The sequence below is a fragment of the Lutjanus erythropterus genome, chromosome 23 (genome assembly GCF_056507025.1).
Source record: "Lutjanus erythropterus isolate fLutEry1 chromosome 23, fLutEry1.hap2, whole genome shotgun sequence".
NCBI lineage: Eukaryota > Metazoa > Chordata > Actinopteri > Lutjaniformes > Lutjanidae > Lutjanus > Lutjanus erythropterus.
In genome coordinates, this window is record NC_139339.1 from 3,871,475 (window position 1) to 3,877,633 (window position 6,159).

The 6,159-nt window shown below is 37.9% G+C and overlaps 1 protein-coding gene across 1 annotated transcript in view; it reads right to left on the reverse strand.

The window, feature by feature from the left end:
* The window catches only part of LOC146305416 (uncharacterized), a 53,365-nt gene extending 49,523 nt beyond the window's left edge, over nucleotides 1–3,842 (reverse strand). The window contains exon 1 of the mRNA XM_084713091.1: nucleotides 3,353–3,842. The gene's annotated coding sequence lies outside the window, so the exon portion shown is untranslated. The remainder of the gene's footprint in view (nucleotides 1–3,352) is intronic.
* Nucleotides 3,843–6,159: the final 2,317 nt, after the last annotated feature.

Genomic DNA, 6,159 nt, shown 5'->3' on the forward strand with positions numbered 1-6,159 from the left:
ATTTCAATCTACAGGGTGTCCATAAAGTCTCTTTACAATTTAACAAATTTATTACAAAAGCAAATGAATAGACAAATCTGTGGAAATTATTACAAAATGAAAAGCAGATATCAACTTTTTTTTTGCCTCATTTAATACACCTCAAGCACATCAAGACGGTACTCGATTTCTTGCCATGTTCGCTGTAGCATAGCATAGCATCAGTGATCTTTTGCTTCATGTGTGAAGCATGAATGTAATTAAAAATTTTGATAACCACTGAGTACATAGAACAAATCTGATTAACATATCTCATCAACTGCTTTTGTAATAATTTTTTTAAATTGTAAAGAGACTTTTTGGACACCCTGTGTACTCCATTCCTCTCTCTGACTGAGGGTGAAAATCACTGATTGCCTGCAGAAAACAGCTCTTTTCTTTTCTTCCAACCTCTTCTGCAAACTCTTGAAAGACTGGGCTTCCAGCAGCCATAGTGTGAACCAGCTGTCAGGGCACATATCAACATGCAACACAGACATCAGTACTATCATCACGACAACATGACACTGACCAGCTCATCGTTTCAGGAGTCTCTGGTCTGCAGAGTTACCCTATTCTGTGTTTCAACAAGACAATGCGACCAGAAATAAATGATTCACAAGCACGCAATTGTGTGGACAGATCTCAGAGATCTATCTGCAAAACAGGCACACATCTGCAAAAGTTTGAAAATAAAGCTTCGCCCTTTCGAAGCTGAAGTTTCAACATTTTAAATCTTTTTTCACCCAACATACACACAGTTTTCAGATTGCCATTTACATGGTTTCAAACCTGGAAAACAAAGTAACACACTGGGAGAACAGAGACAAATTTGAAACTCTGAAAAAGTGTTGGAGAGACACCGTTAAAAGATTTTAAATTTAGAGGAGAGATCTTGTCCTACAAATCTGATTTTACAGACTTAAAAAACATCATTTGGTACAGATTCATGCAATAAATAAATAAATAAAAATCACACCATAATCATTGTAATATGTTTTTCAATATTGCATATATATTGCAATTGCAATATCAGTGAAAATTATCACAATTAGATACTTTTTCAAAATTGTTCATCCCTGGTTAGTGGCCTTGTGGCCGTGTTTACATAAAGTTTGATATTGTGGATGAACTTCTGCTTTTTGCTACAATACTGAAAATTCCACGTTGCCTTCTTGCCTCACACAATCTGCAGAAAGCCAATCAGGTCTGGTTTCTGTGGTTTGGAATATTATGAAGAATGACGTGTATGTCCTATTCTGAGAAACATTCCTGACTCCTGCTTATAATATTTGATTATGATGTTTGTGTGTCTCCTACTTAAATTAAAAAATAATCTGTTTGACCTAAACTCTACAGTGTGTGGTGTCCTTACTTCTTTATGGAAATGTCCTTATTTCCTTTATTTATTTTTTATTTTGGCAGTTTCAGTCCTCCATACACACAGTGTGTAACGATGATAATTATTGTGGGATTTCAAAGGAAGAGATGACACTGGTGTACCCGAAAACAATGTTTAATACGAGCTCCGGTTCTTCCATAGCATACAGCATGCAGCGTAAGAAGGAATGAACCACGAACACTCAAACAAGAGTAACTTATGCTATCCAAACAACCTATCTATAGAAGGGGCCTCTTCCAGTGGACATTCTGGCACCCTTCCCAAACCATTACCTGTCAAAGCAAGCAGAATATATGTCCTACCACGCTGGTCATACAAACACATCCTAACACAACGCTGGTACAGAAAAAAGTCACTGAACACCTGTGGTGGATTATAACTTTAACTAGGTTCTTTTGCAAAGAATAAAATGAGATACCTGAGACCTGGGCGGAATCCTGCACCCCAAACATGCTCAGATTTTGCAGAATTTGTACAAGGCTCTGCTTGCCTTTTTTGACGCTCTGAACGCTGACTCAAAACAACTTCTGATCTTGTGCCAAAGTGATAGGCATAAGGCCACCTCACTACAATAGATTTTGTTGAAAACTATCAAAGTAGTCCAAAAATCAGCCCAACAGCAAAGGAAAAAAGGATCACTGGAGAAGAAGCAAGCTCTGGTACAAGGAGTTTCTGGTGCAGGAAAAGTCAATCAAACTCGAGCCTATCCAGGATTAGACTAGAACAATGTAAAATTCCCCTCAGTTTATACTGTTTTGGTGCTCCGAAGAGTCCCCTCCTCCTTTTTACACTTTAACTTGCATCCAAACATATTTGTGTATAACTTTCTGGGGTTCTCTGTGTTTTCCACACACGTTCTGTTGGGTACTTTCTGCCACCCTGGTCAATTGTTTTTTAAAAAACACTACGTAAGCCCCATGTAGTCTGGTTAAACCAACAGGCAGAATTACAAACACCTCCTCTCTCAAGAGACTTGCCTTGCCTTGTCTATGAAACTAGAGCTCAGGCAACATATCAGGCAAAACTTTAACACCACACACCATCTTCTTGATTACGCTGATTAATAGTTGTTTGATCTATAAAATGTCAGAAAATGGTTAAAAATGTAAATCAGTATTTCCCAAGGCACAGGATGACATCTGCAAATGTCTTGTTTTGCACACAACCCATCATATGCAGTTTACTGTCATGAAGGTGTAAAGAAACCAAACAAAATTATGCACATTTGAGAAGCCAGAATCAGAGAATTTTGACCTTTTTTGCCTCAAAACCTTCTCAAACCTATTAATCAATCATTAAAATAGTTGCCGATTAATTTAACAATCAATTGTTGCAGCGCTTCATGAAAATCAACTCTTTCTGTATTATTTACTCACTTAAATTCTCCCCCATTTATTTCTGCAAAGTTATTTATTTGCTTTTTGCACCTCTTTGTACATTTCCATTTGTTTGTTTTTTTATTTTGGAAAATAAAATGGGGTAAGTTAATAAATTAAGCATATAAATTTATTTAATGAATCATTCTTTTTTTTTCTTTTAATTTTGGCAGTTTTGGTCCTCCACATCCACAGTGCTGTACAGAAAAAAAAATCACTGCATCGACTTTAAAGCAAAACTCAACTGAATTAATGTCTGCAATTAACCAGATATATTTTCTTTTATAGCTTCAGTATTTTCAATACTACCAAATGTTAGTATCGTATTGTTTTAAACAATGTGGTATTTCAGAGAAACGAAACTTTGGCTAACTTGTTGGCAGCCCTGCTCTTGACTCTTGTAATGAGGAGGAGGAGAAACTTCCTCCTCCAGAAGTGTTAATTTTCTGCTGCGTCACATCAACACAACCATTAACCACAAAAACGCCAACGTCTGTTCGTCCATTTTTTTTACGTAAAGTCAACGACAGATAGACAGAAGAAAATCAATATTTACCAGGTGTGAAGGTTTAACTGACGGTGTCGCTGTTTGATTCCAGCCACAGACCGACCGTCACTGACGTTAAAAGTCGGACAGATCCAAGTTTTACAACATGGCACCTGTGTAACACATTAAACATGTTATCAGAAGTGTTTATCGTTCAGTTTCTAAAGTTAAACACGAATTGTCCGAGAGCTGGGGACGGTTAAAATTGCTGAACAAGTCTCGCGACTAAGGGCAAACTGGAGCGGACGTCTTCAAGATGGACGCTATCCACGTAAAAAAAAAAACACACACACTTCGCAGCGACTGTCGGTTCGTAAAGTTTCTCTCAGCGGTTTAATAACGACGTCGGTGCTCGACACTTACCGTGACTTGTCTTCACTTGGCAGCCCGACGAGCTCCAACTCCTCTTCAGACTGTCGGCACGAATGATGGCAGCAATCGCGACGACTTCCGGTTTTCGCGCGCAGCCTTTCAGACTAAAAGCACCGCCGCTTGAGGACAGTCTGAGAGCAGCCCTACGGAAAGCAATTTTAGTCAATATTAAACAAGTGATAAACAAAAAAATAAATACGGTCATGAATTAAGAATAAATAAGAAATAAATAACATTTGTTTCAGGAACTTTCATTTCCTAATGCCACATTTATTAATTTTCCTGCTCTTTTTAGTTCCAGTTCTTAAGTGCAAAGGAAGGGCAGTGGTGGAAGGAGTACTGAAAATCTGTACTCAATTACAAGTAAATATGCTGGTGTTAGGAATATACTTAAGCAAAAGTACAAAGTATTTGTCGCAAAAACTAGTCGTCTCCAAACTAGGGCTGCAAATTTTCTAACATTTTCTAACAATCCCTTGAGATTTGAGCTAGAGGACACCACATAGACTTTTGCTGTACAGTGAATTATGAGAAGGCCTAGAAACAAAGACAAGTGATACACAGGTGTGTTTGGATGTGATCTTAAATGTCAAAAGGTGGAGACTCCCAGGAGCCTCCAAACAGTATATAACAGTCAGTCTAACCTCGGGTTTGACTCAAGCTCGTTGATTTTTCTATATCAGAGGGATCAATAAACTTTGTATGGCAGAACTTGTTACTCCTACAGTGATTCTTTCTCTGATGATGATCTGATCTTTGAAATAAGGTTGACAAGGTGTTGTGGCATTAAGCCCAGACCTTACTGGCCCATCTTCTGAGACTTTTTTGTCACACCAAGATGAGGTGAAGTTACTGCCACGACCATTGATTAAATATCCATTAATACATGTAAACTGGTTAAATTCTTGAGGTATATTTCTGGTAAGATGGTTGAGTTCATGTGTAGAATAGGCCTACAGATCATACAATCTCTAACCTTCTCTAACAACTCAGCATTTCTCTGCTCTCTGTGGCCTGAGAGCCATGCATTTCCATTTTTGGGCACCATGGAGGTACAGCTCTTTGCATCGATCCATATTAGGAGAAACGTGTAGGGACTTCAGCAGGCAAAATCTAAACACTATACATTCTGTCTCCTTTTAAGGGTTCGAAAGGTATATATTGAAAAATCGAGGCTGAGGAGAGACCACGGATTCTCGGGCCTGGGGAGAGAGCGAGACCCCGGCCTGGCCATCCTGAGACATGTTTCAGACAGCTAAGTCTGTGAGAGGGGAATGTTAGATGATCCGTTGTAAATTGTTTGATAAGAGGAATCCCATGTTTGGCAAATCCTAAATTTGATAAGTAATTAGTGAAGAATAAGCAAATGAAAGTGTTGTTTAATACAGAAGTTTAAGTTTGTGATGAAGTTATGACCCAAGGGGGAATCTCAGTATCTCAGTGGTTGTGTGATAATTTCTGCAAGTGTCAGCCTTCTGTCTGTGTGTGCGTGTGTGTTTTCAACCATCTTCCAACTGTTCAGTCTTGTATTCATTCATTCAGACTATCAGTTTACCTTGAACTGCTGCCAAGCGGGCCATCTGCACAGGTGGGAGGAAGCAAACGGTCTTGGTTATCAGCAGGAATGCTGACACAATAAAAAATGCAGCCTTGTGTGGCCTGATGCTGCCAGGCACTGGATCATAGTCATCTGTGTGTGTATGTGTGTATGCAGGTGTATTTATGTATATATACATATTTGGAAAGCACTCAACTTTTTTAAACTGGAAAACACAGGGACGAATTGAAAAATACTTTGAATGTATTTACCCCACTGTTAATGAACAATAACCAGAAATCATGTGAGACAGTCGGGTTTTAATTTGTTTTATAGAAACAGAACAAATCAAACTGTACAACAGAAGTCAGTCACCAAACTGGACCCTTGTTTAAAGAAATTACATCGTGACCTTGTGAACATTAAATTAAACATGATAAACTTTCAGTTTCATATTATTTGTTGAGTTCAGTAAAGTTCAGTAAATGACACGTCAAAATTATTTTTTTCTTAACACAAATATTTTTACATTTTTACAAACATTTGTAATTTACAAGATATACAGTAATTACAGGGTAAAAAATGGCATTTTACACCTGCATGTGCAGAAGCTGAGGGCAGGTGATGTTCCTGACACATTTTCAAAAGGAAAGAAAAACAAAAACATAAATTATACATAATTCACTCTTCAAAAGGTGCTACACATTCAAGACCACAGTGAAGATAATTTTCAACTACTGTGGATGAAAGAAACAAAGTACTGCTATTAAGACCATCAGCCCTGTTGCTTCCTGTTCCGCTATAAACACAATTAAAGTGACATTTGTTTTCACACCTTCTTCCATCTTCTAGAAACTCAAAGCTTGAACTCAGTTTTGTTGCCATATCTGAACTGAAGCAACTGAAA